Raw genomic sequence first — 19,697 nt, forward strand, 5'->3', positions numbered from 1 at the left:
TGTATCTCTGTGCTGCTGTGCTTTGTTCCTGTGGTGCCACAGTGGGAAGACAGCAGGACAAAGCCTCAGATGGCAGCTTGAATGCAAGAGCTGCCATCAGTGCAGATCAAGCAGGGCAGGCTTCAGGCAGAGAGGGGAATTTTTATTTCATTCATTGCTCCAAAGCCTTCTCTTCAGCTTTCCTGCTGGGATGTACATGTTCAGCAGGAGGAGATTGGTGACACAGGCTGGCAGAAAATCTCTTGGAGAAATTCTCTCTACCTTTCTGGATTCCTGTTAAGTTGCAGGACCTCACCTTCTATCCCAGTCCACAGCTGTGCTCCAGCAGCAGAGTTGAGAGCAGAGGTGCCATTCTGTAATGGTTTGTGCTGTGCTTTCCTTCCTCAAGGGAGAGACTTGGGTTGGAGGGAACCCAAAACACCAGCTCATTCCACTTTTGCATGGGCAGGGACACCTTCCACTATCCCAGGCTGCTCCAAGCCCTGTCCAGCCTGGCCTTGGACACTTCCAGGAATCCAGGGGCAGCCACAGCTTCTCTGGGCACCCTGTGCCAGGGCCTCATCACCCTCTCAGGGAACAACTCCTTCCCAATATCCCATCTATTCCTGCCCTCTGGCAGTGGGAAGCCATTCCCCCTTGTCCTGGTACTCCTTCCCTTGTCCCAAGTCCCTCCCTAGCTCTTCTGCAGCTCCTTCAGGCCCTGGAAGGGGCACTGAGGTCTCCCTGGAGCCTTCCCTAGGTGAACACCTTCCCTTCTAGGTGAACACCCCAACTCTTCCAGCCTGGCTCCAGGGCAGAGGGGTTCCAGCCCTGGGAGCATCTTTGTGGTCCACATCTTCCTGCTGAACAGGCTCCACTCAGTGCCTTGAGTTTGGTTGGAAAGAGCCTTCTGTATCACTGGGTTACTCCTTGGGCTAAATGGGAGATGTAGAGATCTAAACTATCCTGGTTTTTGCCATATCCTGAGTTGCTCTGTGGCACCTGGATGTGTCAGAGTTAGGCTCTCCTAACTTTGGCCCTGGGCTAGTGCTGTGGCTCAGCTCCCTTTGCTGGCTGATTTATTTCCTGGGGTTCAGGAGACGCCCTTTGGGTAGAAGTGGTGTCCTTGTGTTATTCATTTCTGGAAAACGGTGAAGTTGTGAGCAGGGATTAAGCTGTGCTTAGATCCAGGCAGCACTTCAGCAGAGAGCTGGAGCCATCTGCTCTGCAGACCAGATTCCAAGGTCCACATTCCTCCCATCCCTGGCTGAGCCAGCCAAAGCAGCAGAGAAGAACCTCCCCAATGCCCCTCTGCTTCCAGCCTCAGGCACAAGAGAAACATCCCATAATAAGCACCAGGATGGGCAACAAACAGCTCTTTCCCTATATTAAAACCTTTAAGCGGTGCAGAGAAAAAGGTGAAGTCACTAAGGAATGACATTTATACCGAGAAAGAAAAGAAAATGACTCATTCCCTACAGCCTAAGGGCAAATTCGGTGGCTTCTGCATCTCAGACGGCTCTGCTGGTTAACTTGAAAAGAATCCCTTTAAATTCCCATTCCCTTTTTCAATACAGTGTTTCTCCTCTGCTGATTGACTCATTTCCTGGAAATCTCCGAGCAAATGCAGCCTTCCTGGCGCTGTGTATCCAGGACTATTGTGTGGTGGAAGTGTGTTTCACCTGCACTTGGTGGGGTGGGAGAGGCTCTTCATCTCCAGCCTTGAAAGAGACTAAAAAAAGGGGTGAAAATGCTGATGCTCAAACCCGTCTGGGTTGCTCCAAGGAGCAATAGGTGTTTGTAACTCTCCCTTTGGGTTTTGGAGCGGGTTTGGCTTTTTTTATTTGTTATCAAAGCTCTCTGACAAACCTTGAGGTTTGTTTAGGAGATGGGGATAGAGGTGGGATGCTGTAGTTTTGTCCTGAATGCAAGGAAACGTTTTCAGCTAGACATAAGGAAAGGGTTGTGAGGTGCTCATCCTTTAGACTGGAGCCTCTGTAGCTACGGAATTCCTGCCTAATTTTTCCATCAAAACTCCATTCACTTGAAGGCCAGGTTTGCAGGGGAAGTAGCAGCAGCTGTGTTGAAAAATTAAGTTTACTATATTGTAAGGTCTCAGTTGCCTCTGGATTTGGTGGCAGATTCCCATTTTGTGGGGGGAAAAAAAGAGCAGATTTGATTTCCTTCCACTGTGCAGAGGAGATGAAAGCTGCTCAAGAACAAACTGCAAAACCCAAACTTTTTTTATGTTAAGAATGAACTCGTTGGAGGAGTAATTAGGTTTAGATTGGATTTTAGGAAAAATTTCTTCATGGAAAGGGTAGCCCAGCCCTGGCACAGCTGCCCAGGGAGGGCAGGGGTGGGGTCACCATCCCTGGAGGGATTTGTCGATGTGGCATTTTGGGGCTGTGGGTTAGTGGTGGCAGTACTGGGGGAATGGTTTGACTCGATGACCTTAGAGGGCTTTTCCAACCCAAAAGATCGATCCCTCATCCTCCTCTGAGCTGCAGCCTGGAGAACTCCAGCCAAGTGAGTTGCTCTTGGTGCAGTGCTAATGTGAATTAAGAGCAGCAGGAACATCTTTATATTGAAAAACCTTCATTTCACTGCCTGCTTGCAGAAAACCCAAACCTCTCAGCCTGTGCTTCCCCTCCTGCTTCTCCCCACCCCTGTCCTCACCTTCCTCCCTCCCTCTCCCTGCCGAGGTGAAGCGACTCCACTGTAAATCTACTAAAATATTCATGCAGAAGACCGAAGCCCTCTGCTAAAAAGTGTGGCCCAGAGAGAGGTCATTTGTCTGCAGAGAGTTAAATCAATACCCTGCTGAATCACTCTGCAAATTGCATCGGCTGCCGGGGAGAGGGAGCCCCGTGCAGCTGCTGGAATCTCTCCATCCTCACCCCTGCCTGTGGATGCTGGAGCAGGCAGTGCCCATCTGCAGCTGGCCAGCTGTTCTGGGGACACCACGCTGGGAAAAGAGCCAGGAGGCCTGTGGTCTGACCCACAGCTGGGTGACAGCCCTGCTTGTTGCCCTCCTGTGGGAAAGGCAGCTTTTCCAACCCTTCCTGATGGCTTCATGCAGGTATGCTGCCCCTCTGGGATCAGACAGTGGGTTCTCCCCTTCTCAGTGGGGTTGCTTTGTCCCCTGTGTCCCCCTCTGCCCCATGAGTGCTGCTGCAGCATCCTCAGTCCTCAGCCAGGCTGAGCCTCGTGCTCTGTTTCATTTTCCATCTCCATTTCCTTATCTCCAGACTTCCAGGTCAACCTCTGGGCAGCCCCACAGCGGTGGGGCATTGGATTTTTTAAGCTCCCAGGAATTTCCAGCCTCCCATCTCCTTTAATCATGACTTTGCTGAGCAAGGCTGATTGAACTCCCTGAATCCCCCCACATAAATCAATCCCTCAAGCCCCACGTTTTTAATCAGCTCGGAGCTGACTCTGGGTTTCAGCTTTTTTGGGAATGGCCTGAGCTCGATGAATTCCAGATCCAGGTCCCATGGAGAGGAATCCCTCTCTCATGTCCCTGCACTAAAACCTCTCCTGCAGCCCAGCTTCAGACAGTTAGCCAAAAGCCTCAATGAATTGAGTTTTTTTTTCCAGAAAATTGGGGTTTTTTTCCCCAATGCCTGAAAATTCAAGGAAATCCTGTTCCTGAGGGTGCTGGGCTTGCACAGGGTACCAGAGAGGCTTCTTTCACCCTTCTGTTTGTATGGACACACTGGAGATGAGCAAAGGCTGGGGGTCTGAGGGGAGTTTGCAGTGCAGAGCTGATCCAAGGAGCTTGCCAGGTCCTTCCCAAGCCATGTCGTCTTCACTGTTGGCTCTGTATAAGGATTTGTCCCCCTCACTCTATAAAATCGGGCTGGTTGTCACCCCAAAATAGCTTTTTTTTTTTTTGGCTGTTAATCCTTCCTAACATATGAAAGGTTTTGAATTGCCTTCTACAACCTGGCTCCATGTCTAGAGGCTGATAGAGCAAAGCCAGGTCTGGAGTTCTGGGAATCCTGTGGGAAGGCAGTAGGGATCTGAGGCCCTGCTGATGGCCATGATTGATCCAGAATCCCTTTAAAGTGGATCTAAAAATGTGCCTGTGTGCAGGGGAAGTTGAGGAGGAGTGGCTGAAGGAGCTGGGAAAGGACTCAGCCTGGAGAAAAGGAGGCTCAGGGGGACCTTCTGGCTCTGCACAACTCCTGACAGGAGTGGAGTGGTTGGGCTGTGCTTCCAGGGAACAAGGGACAGCACCAGAGGAAATGGTCTCAGGTTGTGCCAGGCGAGGTTTAGACTGGGCAGCAGGAGGAATTTCTTCATGGAAAGGGTGATCAGGGCTTGGAAGGGGCTGTTCAGTGGAGTCTCCACCCATGGAGGTGTTCAAAAGGCACATGGCTGTTGCCATGGGGACATGGTTTTGTGGTGGCCTTGGCAGTGCTCGGGGAACGGTTGGACTCGATGGCCTTGGAGGTCTTTTCCAACCTTAACAATTCCATGATTTGAAAGAAAAGCGTAACTTTGGTCCGGATGTGTTTCTAAGCACAGGATAAATCCTTCTCCAGCTCTGCTGGTCCCCGGAAGTACCTGGGCTCCCTTCTACACCTGAGACCTGTCTGGGCTGTGCTGATTTAAATGGGGAACTCACTCTCCTGGGAAATCAGTGTGGCATGAACCAGCTGCCTCCTCACCTGCCTGGGCATCACTTGCCTTCCTGGAGCTTGGAAGTGCTCAGCACCATGGAGACACTTCCCTGGCAGGCACAGCCGTGCTCCCAGGAGGATGCCTGTCAGTGTGAGTGTCTTTGCTGTCTCCTCGGATTAGGCAGCCGAGGAGAGGAGCTGGATGCAGACAGCCTGCTGGCAGAGAGGCAAACCCAGCTGGCTTGCCCTGCTTTTGGGGCTGCAGCTTCCCGGGATGGCCCTGAGCCCTGGAGATGTCACCTCCCCGTGCCATGTGGGCCTCATCAGCCTAAAGGCTGTGACAAGCCCAGCCTTGGCCACCACAGGGGAGCAGGGAGGACCAGGGGTCTCTGCCACAGGCTTCCTGCCTGACAGGGGAAGAGGTGGCTCCTACCAACAGGGAAAATCCCCTTTGCCATAATCTCACACCTCCCTGGCTGCCCTAACAAAGCCTGTGCTCAGGGGAGCACAAGCCCACCCTTTCCTGGGGTTGCTTGGACTCTCTTTCCTCAATTCCTTCTTTGTTTTTCATTCCTGAGCTGTAACACAGGCAAGAAAGGGGCTCAGACCAGGATCCCTGGAGGCAAGGAAGCTATTGTCCTAAAAACAAAGGAACTTTTCCTCACATGCACCAGCAACAATGGGAAGTGCCCCAGAGCCTTTACTTCATCCTGGACTGGGCTTCCTGATGTTTTGCAGGATGCTTGTCTGGTCTGGTTTAGCCAGAACTACAAACTACATATTCCTTCTCACCAATCCTAAAAAAAAAGTGGTGCTTCTGCTTGGCTTGGGAGCAGGATGGAGCAGGTCTTTGTTCAACAGGTGAGAAATGGTGCCACAGTCTCCTGGACTATGGAGAAATCTTTCAGCACTTCCCTCTACCTTATCCAGCATCTTTAGAAGTTGCTATATTCTGTTTTCTGGGAGAGAAGAGCAGAAGGAAAGGAATGCCTGAGGTCAGCAAACAGGTTAAAACCACAGTGGAATGGTTTTCCATGCAGTATCACCTATTCAGCTCCTCTCTCTGTACCTCAGACTGGCCCAGGGGGCACATGGAGATGCCCAGGGGACTGGAGATCACCTTCACTGGGCAGCAGACAGAGGCTCAGAGCTGCTGGAAGCCTCCTGGAATGGTCCAGAGTTGGAACTGGAAACGGGCACGAGAGGCTGCCACTGCCTGCTCACGCTTTCCCAACAATCCCAAACTGAAGAGGAGGTTTTTTGGTTTTTTTGTTTCCTAGGAGGTATTGGCATTCCTCCAAGCATGGAGGGACCAGATGGAGCAGAAACACAGCTAAAACTGGGGAGGGGGGAGGAAGGGAAGGGAGTATCTGTTAAGGAGCTGGCTTGAAAATAAGATCATGGAAACCAGCTGTTGCTTCAAGAAAGGGTTTTGTTGCTGATTCTGGAGAAGGACAGAGAGGCAACACTGAAACCTCCAGCGTTCAGGATGGCAAATTCCTCCTGACACATCTTCCCTGATGCATTACCAGCGCAGCCTCTCCTGCAGATCAGTTCCCCGTGATGCAGATCTGGGAAGACACATCATTAGGTAACCATTTATATAAGTGACCCACCGTGGGTTTGCGTTGATTTTCACAGCTCTGAGAGCCCTGATGGCATCTCTGACCTGTGGCTGACATCCCACTTACCTCCTGGTCCAACATCCTGCAGTGGACATTGCCTTGCCCTCTTTGCAGCAGCTCTGCCCTCTCGTTTCCTGGTCAGAAATGGGTGTTTTGGATTGCCGTTGCTCGATTTTCTGGATTGCTGTGGAGATGGAGGCCAGTGTGACAGGCATCAGGCAAACAACTTGAGACAGTCTGTGTCCTGGGGGACTCGGGATAAACTGGGCTCTGAAAGGCATCCCGGGCACAGAATTCCCATTAACACCATCCAACGGTGCTGCTGTGCAGTGCTTTGAAAACTGAGCTCACACTTAGGAGTGGGTTTGAGAGGGGGGAGGCACAAAAATCGGGCAGGATTAGGGCACAGAGAGAGGCATTGCTGCTCACTGGGAACCTGAAGTGGCCGGGTGACAGTGGTGTTTTCTGAATTTGTGCCTCAGCTGCTGTTGCAGGAGCACACCAGGAATGCTTTTCCTTCCCCTGGTGCCGTGTTGTGTTTTTTACAGGATTTTCCACATGGATATGTGGTGAGTTATCCAAGGTGACTCTGGACAACGATGCCAGGAGGGATATGGGCTTGGAGCAGACCTGGAGGATGGTGTTTTCCCCTTTGGATAGCCATAAAACCCTGGTAGATCACAGGTAGAGTGAGCACACAACACGTTCCTTATGTAATTGTGCTGTGATGGCCATTGGCACAGGAGCTGGGATTTATGTTCCGGCAAAATGTCTAAAACAGCTAGTGTAGGAATTTGGTCTCCTTGGTGACGAATCCAACCAATGGAAAACACACAAAAAAAGGGAAGCTGAACCCATCCTTGGACCTTGTTTTATTTTCAGAGTGGAGGACAGCGAGTTAGCCTGTGGTGTGGCTATGAGCAGGATGTAAGTGTGCCTGGAATGGCTCTGGCCTTCACCCAAGCCATCCCAAAACAGGTTCAGCTATCCCAGGAGCATCTCTGGAGAGGAGAATTAGGATTAAACAGCCAGGTATCTGTAATGGTAGAATTTCCTGTGACCCTGGGCACTGTCCTTACCACACAGTCTCCCCCTCCAAACTCCCAATGATGGTGCTGAGTTTGGGTATAAAGCAACTCCTGCCCTCCCTGCAGAGCCCTGGGGGAGACCCAGCAGTAATAAAATTAAGATGCCTGTATTAACACAAAGCTGGGGAAAACCAGCCACCACTGGAGCATCCCCTTCTGGAGACACAGGAGCTGCTAGAACCCATGAGATCCATGGAAAAGAGGGAGCTGCTCTCCTTTAAAGCCATCTGAGCTTCTCAGGGAAGAGTCAGATTTTAGGACAGCAGAAACATCACCTCCCCAGCATAGTGCAGCCATGTAGGGTCAGACCATGCCTAGCTTTGGGCAGTGGCAGCAGAGGGGGGATGGCAAATCCATGCCTTGACAACACCAAACCAAAACATTTTCTGCTCTGGCTTAGCAGGCTGCAAAGGAAGATTAAGTTTCCTAGGTGGAAAATTTCCCACAGAAAATATCAGAGCCCTGTTTTCTTTCCAATTAATGAATGTTGTGACCCTCACCCCCCAAGTTATTCCAGTAATGCCCCAGGATCCTAATTAAGACTGAGCCCAGTGGCTCTTGGCATTGTATAAACACATGGGAAGACTCCAGCCCTTCTCTAGGAAGCTTCTCATCCAGTTTGGTTTAGGCAAATGCATCCATTGAAACTCTCCTTTATTTTTAAAAAAAAAAACCCAACTTTTTCAGCAGCCCCACAATGGAGGCTTTCATCTCTACCTCTTGTGTGTATTCCAATGTCATGCCCTCTGCTTTCAAAGGCTTAGGTTTGCCTTTAATTGTGTCGAGAGCCTTTGTCTCTAAGCCTTTAATAATGGATTTTTTTCTCCTCTGCCAAAAGAGGAATTTTGTTTCTTTGCTGGCTTTTCTTCTAAAGCTGAAGTGACAGTTCCCTCTTCTCGGTGAGATTTACAAAGCTTATCTTTTAATTTTCAAGAGCCAAACAGCGAAGGGGGGGAAGGAATGAAACGTCATCATGGCTTTTAAACACTGTCGCTAGGAGAAGGCTTAATGATCTGGAAATACATAAACTGCACGCTCAGGGGCTGCTTCCATTTAGTGACACCAAACTGCTGCTCCTGATGGAGACAAGGATGGAGCTGGGGGGCCAAAGCCAGCACATCTGGATGGCTTTTTCCTCTGGGCCCAGTCAACATAGAATCCTGGAATTGTTTGGGTTGGAAAGGATCTTAAAGCTCATCCCAGTTCACCCCCTGCCATGGCAGGGACACCTTCCACTATCCCAGGTTGCTCCAAGCCCTGTCCAACCTGTCCTGGGACAATTCCAGGGATGGAGCAGATACAGCTTCTCTGGGCACCCTGAGCCAGGGCTTCACCACCCTCACAGGGAAGGATTTCTTCCCATAATTGTGGTAGAAAACTGAGGCACAAGGAAGAAAATAACCTGCGGTCAGCTTGAGGCATGACTTGAGCCCACCTCCCAGGATCTGAAATGAGAAAGCCAAGATGGATCCCGTGTTTCTTCTGCACAGAACTCATTGTTGTCGTGTTACACCTCATGGTTTAAAGGATTTGCCTCAGCACTGGCAGGGGACAGTCCTAGGTTTGCCATCAAGGTTCTGTGGGATGAGGTGGGACAAGATCTAATCTTTTCTGCCCCTGCCAGTGCATGGTGGTTGTGTGGGAAACACAGGTCTGGGAAGGGGTTGTCTTCCCACTGAACAAGGCATAAATGGATTAATCTGCTTCCTATGGACTGAACACTCACTCACCCCAACTGGGGAGCTGATGCTGGAGCAAGTTTGGAACTGAGAGTAGAATTTGCTCCATGGGTTTTTAATTTTTTTGGAATATGACAACTCAGAACAGGAGGAATTGCTTTGCAGCTGCCTTATGGTCACTGCAGTGAGAGAGCCAGGCTTGAAATGAGTTCCAGCAGAGAAAAATAGTGTTTTCCAGCTGCTGCCAGGAGTTGTGTGCTTCATCCCTTGGGATTTCCATCCTCAGGCCCAGTGATGAAGGATTGGTAGAGTAGAGAACCCCAGTTCCCTCCCAAGGATCCTGAAGGCATAAATCTTTGGACAAACCTCTGACTAGTGTAGCATCTTTTGGTTAACGAGGCAAATGGGCTTCCCAGAAGCTGCCTTTCACTTTAATTATGAAATAAATAAGGAAGCAACCTTCTGTCAGGCTGAGCTGGCAGCTCAGGAACAGATCCAAAGGAAGCCAGCCTAGCGGTCAGCTTTCCAGCCTGTTTCTCCTCCTCTGGAGCACTCTGGCATGTGGCTGGGAGCTTGGCTCTGTGGCAGGAACCAGAGGGACAGGCACTGTCCATCCAAGTCCCTGCTTGTCCTTGGATGGGCACAAAATGGTCCAGACCCCCCCAGCGTGGGCTCTGCCATCAGGAGCTGGGGCTTCCTGCTGTTCAGGAGATCTCTCCAGGCTCAAGTCTCTTCCACTCAGGCAGAATTCATGGAAAATGAGCTAAAGTGTCGCCTCCACATCCTCTGGTGAGAGGTTCCTCACGTCAGGAGCAAACAGGAGGAGAGCTGTCTGATGGCAGGGCTGGGAGATCCAAGGCACGGGCTGTTGTCCTGGCAGGAGCCACTGCATCCCTGGGAGCTGGATTTGTGCTGGAAGGGCAGCCAGTGATGACAGACCAGGTGGGGGTGCTAACAAGCCACAGGACATCCCACCCTCTGTCCTGAAAAGACTGAAGATTTAAATCCCAAAATAGACATTTCAACAAAATTCCTTCTCCCCTCCCCCTTCCCCCCTCCAAATTTTTTGAAAGCACCTGAAAGCTGCTGCTTTCATTTCAGGCAGAGGGAACTCGTTCTGAAACCTCTGGAGCTGCTGTGAAATGGGATTGTCTCTTGCCGGGGAGCTCTGGCACCCATGTGCCTTCCAGCAGCCCTCATCCCAGATCCTCATCCCATCCTGGAACGTGAGTGGTGCAGAGCCACTCCTGAATACTGGGAAGTTGGCTGAAATCCCAGTTTAGTAGCACAAGTGGCTCTGTAGTGACTCCATGGTGGTTTTAGAGCTCAGGTTTGTGACTCTAAGCCCAGGCAGCACTGCCTGGCAAATAACTGACACTCCCACCAAGGTCTGGCTTGTTTTTTCTCATTTTAAAAACTTTTTATTTATTTTTGTTATTATACATTTTTTGATTTTATTCTATATTGGTTTATTTTATGATATATTTTTAAAAAATTTATTTTTATTTTCTTCTTCTCCGCAACCTGTCTCATTTTGCATTCTGCTTCCATTCCCCTGCCCACAAAATACAGCCCAAGCCTCCAGACTCTCCAGTACCCATTCCAGATCCAGGCTTTGAAGGGGGAATGGCTTCCCACTGCCAGAGGGCAGGGTTAGATGGGATATTGGGGGGAAGTTGTTCCCTGTGAGGGTGGGGAGGCCCTGGCACAGGGTGCCCAGAGAAGCTGTGGCTGTCCCTGGATCCCTGGCAGTGTCCAAGGCCAGGCTGGACAGGACTTGGAACAGCCTGGGATAGTGGAAGGTGTCCCTGCCTGTGGCAGGGGGTGGAATGAGATGGACTTGAAGTCCCTTTCCACCCAAACCATTTGATAATATTATGAAATTGGTAAGATTGTTCCTTTCCGCAATCCCCTTTTCACACTTCAGGTGGGCTCTGAAGCTCTGGTGAGCTTGGATCACCCCTCTGCCCCTTGCTGCCCTCCAGCCCCCATTCTGGGTCGAGTGAGCAGGAGAATCCAGCTCTGGAAGACAGCTGGAGCAGGCAGGACACTCATCCCAGCCCAGCACGTTCCTCCTGCTGCCAGGCAGCTGACCAAAGTGCTGTGCCTGAGCCAAGCAGCTTGTACTGGTGCAGGCTTCCAGCTTTGGAAACTATAAAAATCTCCTGGAGGATGAAAGGATCAGAAACCTTCAGCTGCTGGAATTCCTCTGCCCTTTGATATGCTCTGCTTCCCAGCGCGTTTGCTCCCTGGGCTCCCGGCAGAGACCAAAGCAGCTGGACAGGCTGGTTCCCACGCAGGTAATTCCAGGGTGACTGGAGCCTTCCAGTCTTTTTCCCCTTGCCCTTCCCTGGCTGAGAGCCTACAGGAAGAGAGTCAGCCTCCAGGCATGCAGCATGCCTGGGGTTTGGAGGAGGGCACGGGCTCAGATGGATGCCTACACAATTTAGGTGGTGTTTTTGGAAGCAGGCAGCCTGAAAGGCTGGGCTTTGCAGGAGGAGCACTCCCTGCCTCTGGGACCAGCATGACCAGCTCAAAGGGAGGTGTGTGACCACTAGGAAATGCTTGCCATGCTGGGAATTGTCATAATGCCACAGATGAAATGAAGCAACCACTCACTGAAAGGAAAAAAACAAGTGGAAGGGAATTGGAGGGGGTGTTTTCATTTTGTTTTTGGTTTTTTTTTGGTTTTTTTTTTTGTTTTTTTTTAAGAGGGGAAGAATTATTAGGAGTCCAGGGAGACCTTAGAGCTACTTCCAGTGCCTAATGAGGCTCTAAGAGAGCTGGAGAGGGACTTGGGACAAGGGCCTGCAGTGCCAGGACAAGGGAGAATGGCTTCCCACTGCCAGAGGGCAGGGGTAGATGGGATATTGGGGAGAAATTCTTCCCTGTGAGGGTGGGGAGGCCCTGGCACAGAGTGCCCAGAGAAGCTGTGGCTGCCCCTGGATGTGTCCAAGGTCAGGTTGGACAGGGCTTGGAGCACTCTGGGATAGTGGAAGGTGTCCCTGCTCATGGCAGGGGGTGGCACTGGAGGAGTTTTAAGGTCCCTTCCAACCCAAAATATTCCAGGATTCTGGTTTGGTGTTTTAATAATAATTGACAGCCAGCTGGTTGGAAAAGCAACATGTTACTCTTGGCTACAAGTTGTTCATTCAAACCACACAGTTTTTCCTGCTGTAACCCTTTCCCACCTTTCCAGAACAGCAGGCTGCTCTCACTCCCAGCCCTGGCATTCTGTCACTGTGGGTGCAAGGACACCACAATTCCCTCATCTGACTGAACCCTGCCCAGAGCAGCAGAGAGTGTTGGGTGGAGAGAGAGTGTGATGCTCCCTGTCCTGGGAGGCAAACCCTCCAACCCCCAAGACATAAGGTAAGTAATCCCCTTTCCAGTAGGGCTGAGAGGTCTGAAGGTGGGATCCCCTTCCCATTGGGATGTCACCTTGTGTCACATCCAGACGCATCAGAGGCCCCAGGCTGGTTCTCAGGGACAGCAGCCCCCCCAGCTGTGTCTGAACACAGAGGAGATGTTATTTCTGTGGTGACACAGCCCTGAGAGCACCTAATCTGGATTTATTGAGGTCGTAAGACTGACTTAGCACGGCGCTACCGAGACTGTAGGATAAATAGAAGTCTTCTATTTATAATGCTGCCAATCTGGCACTGCTCGCGAGCACTAAAAATAAGGCTTTGTGCAAAGCAAGCCGAATTAATGGGTGCTCTCCTTGCATTGTCTGCAAAGCAGCCCCTGATCCTGTGGCACACTCAGTGCTTGGCAGAGATCCTGCAGAGCTTTGCTGAGCCACCACCTCTTAGCAGGGCTGAGGTGGGAGAGGTTCCTCCTTTCCCTTTGGTGGTCCGGCTGTGTGCCCACAAACTTGGGGCAGGAATGATGAGCTCTGATAATGCAGCTGGACAGGCAGAGCCCAGGGAAAAGGGGGTTTCTTGTGCTGAAGCTGCCTAGTGCATGTTTCTGGTCCTCCCAAGCTCCCCAAGTCTCTCCCAAGCAGGAGGATAGGTCAGACTCTGAGGCAGAGCCTGGACTGACACGGCAGCACAGACATCCCTAGCCTGGCACAGCCACTGAGCAGTAATCCCAGGTACCCCAGCACAGGGAAACTGGATTAACTTGTAAAGTGATCTGTTTAAGCTGCAGATAAACCCACTGTGGATCTTTCCTGGGAGCGAAACGAGCCTCACCTTCCAGCTATATAGAGTGTAGTACCAAACATGAGTTTTTTTCTTTAATAGGAAATTTTTCTGCTGTTTAAGTCACCCATGTGATATCTTAGCTTTCCCCTGCCTGCCCACCCAGACCTTGCTCCCTTGTAATGGTGAGTGATTTCCCATATTTATTCTCTCTGATAGGGAAGCAGAAACCTGGATTTTATCGTTGATGCTGTTGTGTACAAGATCTGAAGGCAGATACCTGCTGTTGTGATTTAACACCTGCCTGGCTTCCCTCACAACATTTCCTGGGGTTGAATTTATTTTCAGAGCTCTTCAGGCTCCCCTTTCCTGCTGTTTCCAGCTACTGAGTTCTGTGAACATCCCTGTTGGATCTATCTGCTGCACACATGGCTCTGCTGGTGGCACAGGTCATTGAGTCACAGATTATCCAGAGCTGGAAGGGATCCACATCAAGTCCAACTCCTGATCCTGCACAGAACCACCGCAGGAATTCCGTGGTGAGAGGTGCCAAAGCTGCTCCTCCACAATTCTCCTCTCGACACAGCTGACTTCAGGAGGTGACCAAAAGGAGAAGAGCAGCTTCTGACTCATCAGCTGCTACCCAGGGCTGCCAGGAACCCTGTGGCCACTTTGATGTCCTCTTGGTGCACAGAAGATCATGGTGTTCATCCCGTGGTTTGGGATGTGGGATCAGCTGAGACACAATGTGACACGGAACTGCCCGGCGCTGATGTTCCCCTAAACTCATTCTCAGGTTCGTTGGGTTTTTCTTTTGGCTTTTTCCTACCTGGGATTTCACTCAGTTTGGAGAGGGTTGATGCCACATGGGGGAAAAGTAATTCCCAAGCCTCCTGGCCCAAAGAAGACAACAAGAATTCACACGGTGGAGTCTGAAAAGGAGGAGGAGCTGGCCCCAAATGCTGTTTTTTACAGAGCATGGGGGCAGCTGTGACCTGGGGGGGACCAGCAGGAACACACTGTGGTGCTATGGGTGGTCACACCAAGCTAGACCTCCCTAAATCCGAGGTTGGAAAGGAGCTGCAGCCTTCCAAAGCTGCCTGCAGAAGTTTGGAGCCCGGGGAGGGGGACAGCATGTGCCAGGCAGGCAGGTGGCAGCTTGGTGGCAATTGCACAGTTGGGCAGCCTTGGAGAAGAGAGCCAGAAGGCCAAGTCATTCCAGCACAGTGAGTGCAGCTAAGCACTACCATATGGCTCCTTTTGCAGAGGAAGAAGCTCACAGGGAGTGAGGCATCCCACTGCTTTTCCTTGAAAATGAACTTTCCGTTTCTCCTGCAAGCGCTGGAAAAGCTTGGTGGTCACAGGAATTGGCAATTTCGGAGCTCCCGGGGAAAATGAGCCACAGGGAATGCAGGAATTCCTCGTGGATGTTCTCTGGTTGTTTGCTCTGCCTCAACTACATCTAAGGGCATTTCTAAGGGTGGAGAACCTGAGGTGGATTGGGAAGGGGGAGGAAAAAAAATCTTTATCAAGGATGGGTGGTAAATCCCTGCTGTGCCAGATGTGGAGGGAGGGAGGGAGAAGAAGAGGTTGCTGCTGGCCAAAGAGCGTTTTGACCTGTTAGAAAACATTCTAACCAGAAAAACAGATTTGAACAGTTTGAATTCCTGCAGGGCTTTTGATAGAATTCAGAAGGAGAGTAGGCAAATATTTTCCAGCAAGGGCAGGAAAGAAAACAGTAGGATTTTCTGCTTCATTTAGTAAATCCATTGCTTTTGTCCCCAGCCTGCCTTAACCCTTTCACCTCCACTAACATCTCTGGTGTGGAGTTACCAACACAGGCAGAAAATTGACCTGTTGGCAAATTTTTTGCTTGAGCGCTTCTTTCTTTGCAGATGGAGAATAAAAGGCAAAAAAAGGGGCAAAAATCAGAGCTTGAGTAACAAAGTTTAGTGATGGATTTGGCAGTGCTAGGTTGGACTTGATGATCTTAGAGGGCTTTTCCAACTTTGGTGATTGTAAGAGGTTGGGAAAACAGCAGCTTTCATGCCACAGCATTCCTTAGCAGCGGAGAGGAGGAGAGTGTTTGTGGGAAGCTCTTTTGGGGAAAAGCATCCTTTGCTGAGCAGGCTCTGGGGAAAGGCTGGGAGCTGTGGCAGAGACAGCCGGTGGGTGGGAGGAGGGAAGATGTGGAGCTTTGCAGCAGGGCAGCAAGAAACACGTGTGTTTTTAGGCTGGAGATCTTTGGGGGCTGAAGGATGGAATTTGCTTACTTGTAGCACCCGAGATTTCACTGGTAGAGGAAGATTTCTTCTCCCCCATTCCAGAATCAAATTCCACAGCTCCCAGTCCATAGCAAAAGCTTGTTGCCTGTTTTCTTGGGTTTGAAATATTGGCTCTCAAATGACACCAGTGCAGAGACTATCTGCTTTAGCCCTTTCAAAAGGGCCTTTTTTCAATAAGGTTTGTCACCAGTGCTGTTGGTCAAGAAGGAAGCTTTCAAACCAGGGAGGCTTGGAAAACAGAAGGAAGCAAACAACTGTGAACAATTAAAAGCCTTCAGCAAGTCACAAGTCCTCTGGGGACATTCCCTGTTCCTCAATGCACATGGCTGGCAGGACCAAAACTCCAAACCAAAACGGCTCCCACCATGGCCTCTTTCACAGTCAGGCTCGAGGATCATAGAATCATGGAATGGTTTGGAAGAGACTTAGAGCTCATCCCATTCTTCCCCCTGCCATGGGCAGGGACACCTTCCACTATCTCAGGTTGCTCCAAGCCCTGTCCAACCTAGCCTTGGACACTTCCAGGGATCCAGGGGCAGCCACAGCTTCTCTGGGCACTCTGTGCCAGGGCCTCTGAATCTGTCTTTTCCCTCTGCCTGCCTTGAAGTTCACATGCTCCCCTGTAATTACTGTAGCCACTGCTGGCTCAGCCAGTGGCACAGAAAGCCACCGAGCGCTTGGCAGGACCCTGCTGTCCACGTATGCAGGGTGTGGCTTTGTGGCTTCACAGAGACTCTCTGCACCAGCTCAGCTTGATTTGAGAGCCAGGAGAAAATTCCAAAGCTGCCAGGTTGGGAAACATCCATGAATATCAGAGAGTGGCAGGCAGGTGGGATGCAGGTCATGCATTCCAGCTGGAGTTTGCATGGATGAGCACATGGACAATTGGCACTGTTTGCATTCATCCCATGCGTGATCCCGTGCATATTGAAGTGATTCTCACCTGAGCAAAACACGTTCAGGGCACTGTGAGAATTTGAAAACAATTAGCAGCATAAATGTTGGGTTCAAACCTGCTGGTTGTTGCTTTTTTGTCCCCCCATCCATCACGATGTCCCACAAGTCATTTTTTAAAAGTCTTTCTTCCTGGCCTGAAGCTGGGATCTCGCAAGGGCTCTGCCCACACATTAATCACAGTCCTTGTCACTGCCAGGCTGGCTCCCTGTCATTTGCCTGGCTGCAGTCTCTGTCTTTCTGCTGGCAGCCAGCGCTTGCCCATATCCCATCCCACAGCTCCTTCCCTCCTGCTCCTGGCCTCCGCTCCTCTTTGGAGGCTGGAGGAGCTTGGAGAAGCCTGGGATAGTGGAAGGTGTCCCTGCTCATGGCAGGGTGAACAGGATGAGCTTTAAGGTCCCTTCAACCCAAACATTCTGTGGTGGTTCCATGACCTGGGAGCTTTCCCTTCTCCAGTGGTGGCATCCAAACCAGTGGCTGGCTGGGAGTCGCTCTGTGATCTGCGAGTTGCTGTGCAATCATGGGAAGAGATCCCGCAGATAATCTCCTTCAACAGCGGAAATATTCCACTTATTTATATCCTTGTTTCCTGTCTGTCAGCCAGTTAATTATCCCTCAGAGGACTTTCTCTGTGAGTCTTTTTTGGGAAGGAAACTTGGCGAGTACTGCCTGAACATCCTTGTCCATTTAAATGAGAACAGTGGAGTCAATTTTGGTACCTTCTGGAGAAAAAGACTTTTTGCTTTTTTTTCCTCTTTTTTTTTTTTTTTTGATGAGGCTGTGATTCTTTTCCCCTGTTTGTGCCAAGCTGCCAGCAACAGAGTTTTCCTGCCTGGATTTTCTCTTCCATTGATGCACATGCAAGCAGCCTTCTCTGCAGAGGGAGTGAGAAGAGGAAGCTCTTGTACTCCAGAAGATCTATGAATATCGTGGATGGACACCTGGGCTTGCTCCAAACCTGCTCATCCAGGGCTGGGGCCACATGTTGAGTCCATCCCTCTGCTCTCCCCATCATCAGCCTCCTTAATGGACATCCTTGAGGAATCATTTAAAAATGCAAACAGTTTTTGTTGCCGTAGCAACTGCTCTTCAGAAATGGGGATAAAATGTGGCTCCCGGGAGGTCAGAGCCACCTTCTGAGATGTGGTGGGTGCTGGTGGCAGCAGCACAGGTCACAGCCACCTGTCCCAGGTCCCTGGCTGCTGGAATGCCACTGTCAGGCCCTGGAGATTCCCAAGGGGAACTGCTTGGGCTTAATTGCCAGATATTTCTGGTAGCCACCACCATTGGCTCTGAGCAACCTGGTCTAGTGGGAGGTGTCCCTGCCACCTCTGTCACCTGTCCCTTCGCCATGCACCTGCAGGGATCAGATCCCACCATTCCCAGCCCTTGCAGAGCCAGGGATTCACCCAGTGCTCTCCATGCTGCATTTGGGATGAGACACTGCAGTCCTCTTGTTCAGCATTCCCATCACGGCAGGGGGAGCCTGTCCAACCTCCTGAAGCTGCAGAGTCAAGTGGGAACGCAGCAAAGTGCTGGCAGCAAACTCACTAAAACCCTCACCTGCTTCCAGAGCTGCAGCTGGCAGATGGTTGAGATCCGCTGGATTCATCCCAAGCAGTTTGTGGAGACTGTTTTCATGGGAATACATAGGGAAAGTTGGGTTTTCCGCTGTCATTATATCCTAAAAGGATAAAGGTGTTTCCAGACCCCTTAAAGATGTGCTTCCAGAGCACTGTGTTCCCCACCAGGTATGGTTTGGAGCTGTCAGACTTGCTGCTGTGCCTTCCAGGACTTTGGCAGTCAGAGATGCTGAGCCTGTGGATTCCCTTCCATTCTGGAATTGTGTGCTAGAAGGGATCAGAGAGGGACTGAGAGTCTCAACACTTCCAGAAGCCCACAGCAAACAAGATGGGTGCTTTGTGAAATGTCACCTCTGCAGTCTCTGTGTCCTGAACTCAAATGGCCTCTTTGAATCAAAGCCCAGGGAAAGTGTGCTGGAATTTGCCTCTCTGGTGTCTTCTGGCCTGGGCATTGCTTTAGGCTGGAGTGATCTCTGCTCATCTGCAAAACCATCATACAAAGCAGGACAAATTGCATCCTCTCTGAAGCACCTCAAATATTTGGGGCTTCTCTCCTCCATCTTGATTCTTCTATCACTTCCTAAGAAGACACTTTTCCTAGTGCAGGTTGGCAGAAATTCCCATCAAGCTAAAGAAGGACATCAAGCCTCGGCTTCAAATTGATTTGGCTTCTGTCTCTCATGGGGCTTCACCAGCCATTTAATGCACCAAACTTTGCCTGGAGCAACTCCTTCCCTGTCTCCAGAAATTATTTCCAGTCTGGCCTGATGCCGAGGCACAGATAGGCAGAGCTTGGAAGGCACCCAAGCTCTCACACCTTCCCAGGTTAAGGGAGTGTGAGTGAATCACAGCAGTGGGATGTGCTGTTTGTCCGTGGGATGTGTGAGGCACAGAGAGCTCCTGGTCCTTCATCCTCACGAGGAGCAAGGCAGCTGCTTGCACCCTGGAGAGCTCCTGTGGGCATTTTGCAAGGGTCAGCAGCTCCCTTTGTCCTCCAAGGTGCTCAGTTAGCATCTCTCCATCCAGAGGGGATTCCTGCGGAGAGCTGGCAGGGATCAGGAATGATGCTTGAGGAAGGATGTGGCTGTGACCCCTCTGAGCTGCTGTTGGGGTGGCAGTGGTGTGACAGCATCCATTTCCCACCGTGCATTCCCAGGAAATTCTTGCTCAGGACACATGGCATCTGCTTGCTCTTGTGTGGAACCTGCAGTCCTGCAATGCCCAGCCATGCTTCTATCCCTGCCTCTTCCCAGGGGATGTCTGCAGACAAATCCACACGTGGGTTTGTCCCTGGCACCTTCCTGCATGATGCCTGTGGCCTTTAATCAATCAATAATGCCTGTGGTGAAATACACCCTAATTGATGTCACCATTTAGTCTTGTGAGAGTTTGGGGTGAGGAATTCTTGTTCTGTGGGAATCATGGGATCATTGAGGTTGGAAAAGCCCTCTAAGTCCATGAAGTCCAGCTCCTTGCTCAGCACTGCCAAACCCATCATCAACCCTGTCCCCAAGTGCCACATCCACACATTTTTTGGACACCAATCAGCAGTGGTGCTGACTTCCAAACAGTCAAGATCCTGGTTTTTTTATTCCCTGAAACACATGATTCTCCTTTCCTTGCAGGACAGGGCTAGTTTTCTCTTGGCAACAGCAATCCATGTTAGTGGGACAGGGCTAGTTCTCTCTTGGGAACAGCAATCCATGTTATTGCTCACCACTGCCAGCC

General features: G+C 50.7%; 1 long non-coding RNA gene across 3 annotated transcripts in view; it reads left to right on the forward strand.

Annotated features, from left to right (window-relative positions):
* LOC146434341 (uncharacterized) overlaps positions 1–19,697 on the forward strand; it is a 76,019-nt gene that overhangs the window by 33,845 nt on the left and 22,477 nt on the right. For all 3 annotated transcript variants that reach the window (XR_014853355.1, XR_014853356.1, XR_014853357.1), the window contains exons 2-4: positions 6,781–6,916; positions 12,199–12,371; positions 13,367–13,943. This is a non-coding gene — a long non-coding RNA (uncharacterized LOC146434341). The remainder of the gene's footprint in view (positions 1–6,780; positions 6,917–12,198; positions 12,372–13,366; positions 13,944–19,697) is intronic.

This window comes from Lichenostomus cassidix, chromosome 7, assembly GCF_008360975.1.
Source record: "Lichenostomus cassidix isolate B80296 chromosome 7, HeHo_3.0, whole genome shotgun sequence".
Lineage (NCBI taxonomy): Eukaryota > Metazoa > Chordata > Aves > Passeriformes > Meliphagidae > Lichenostomus > Lichenostomus cassidix.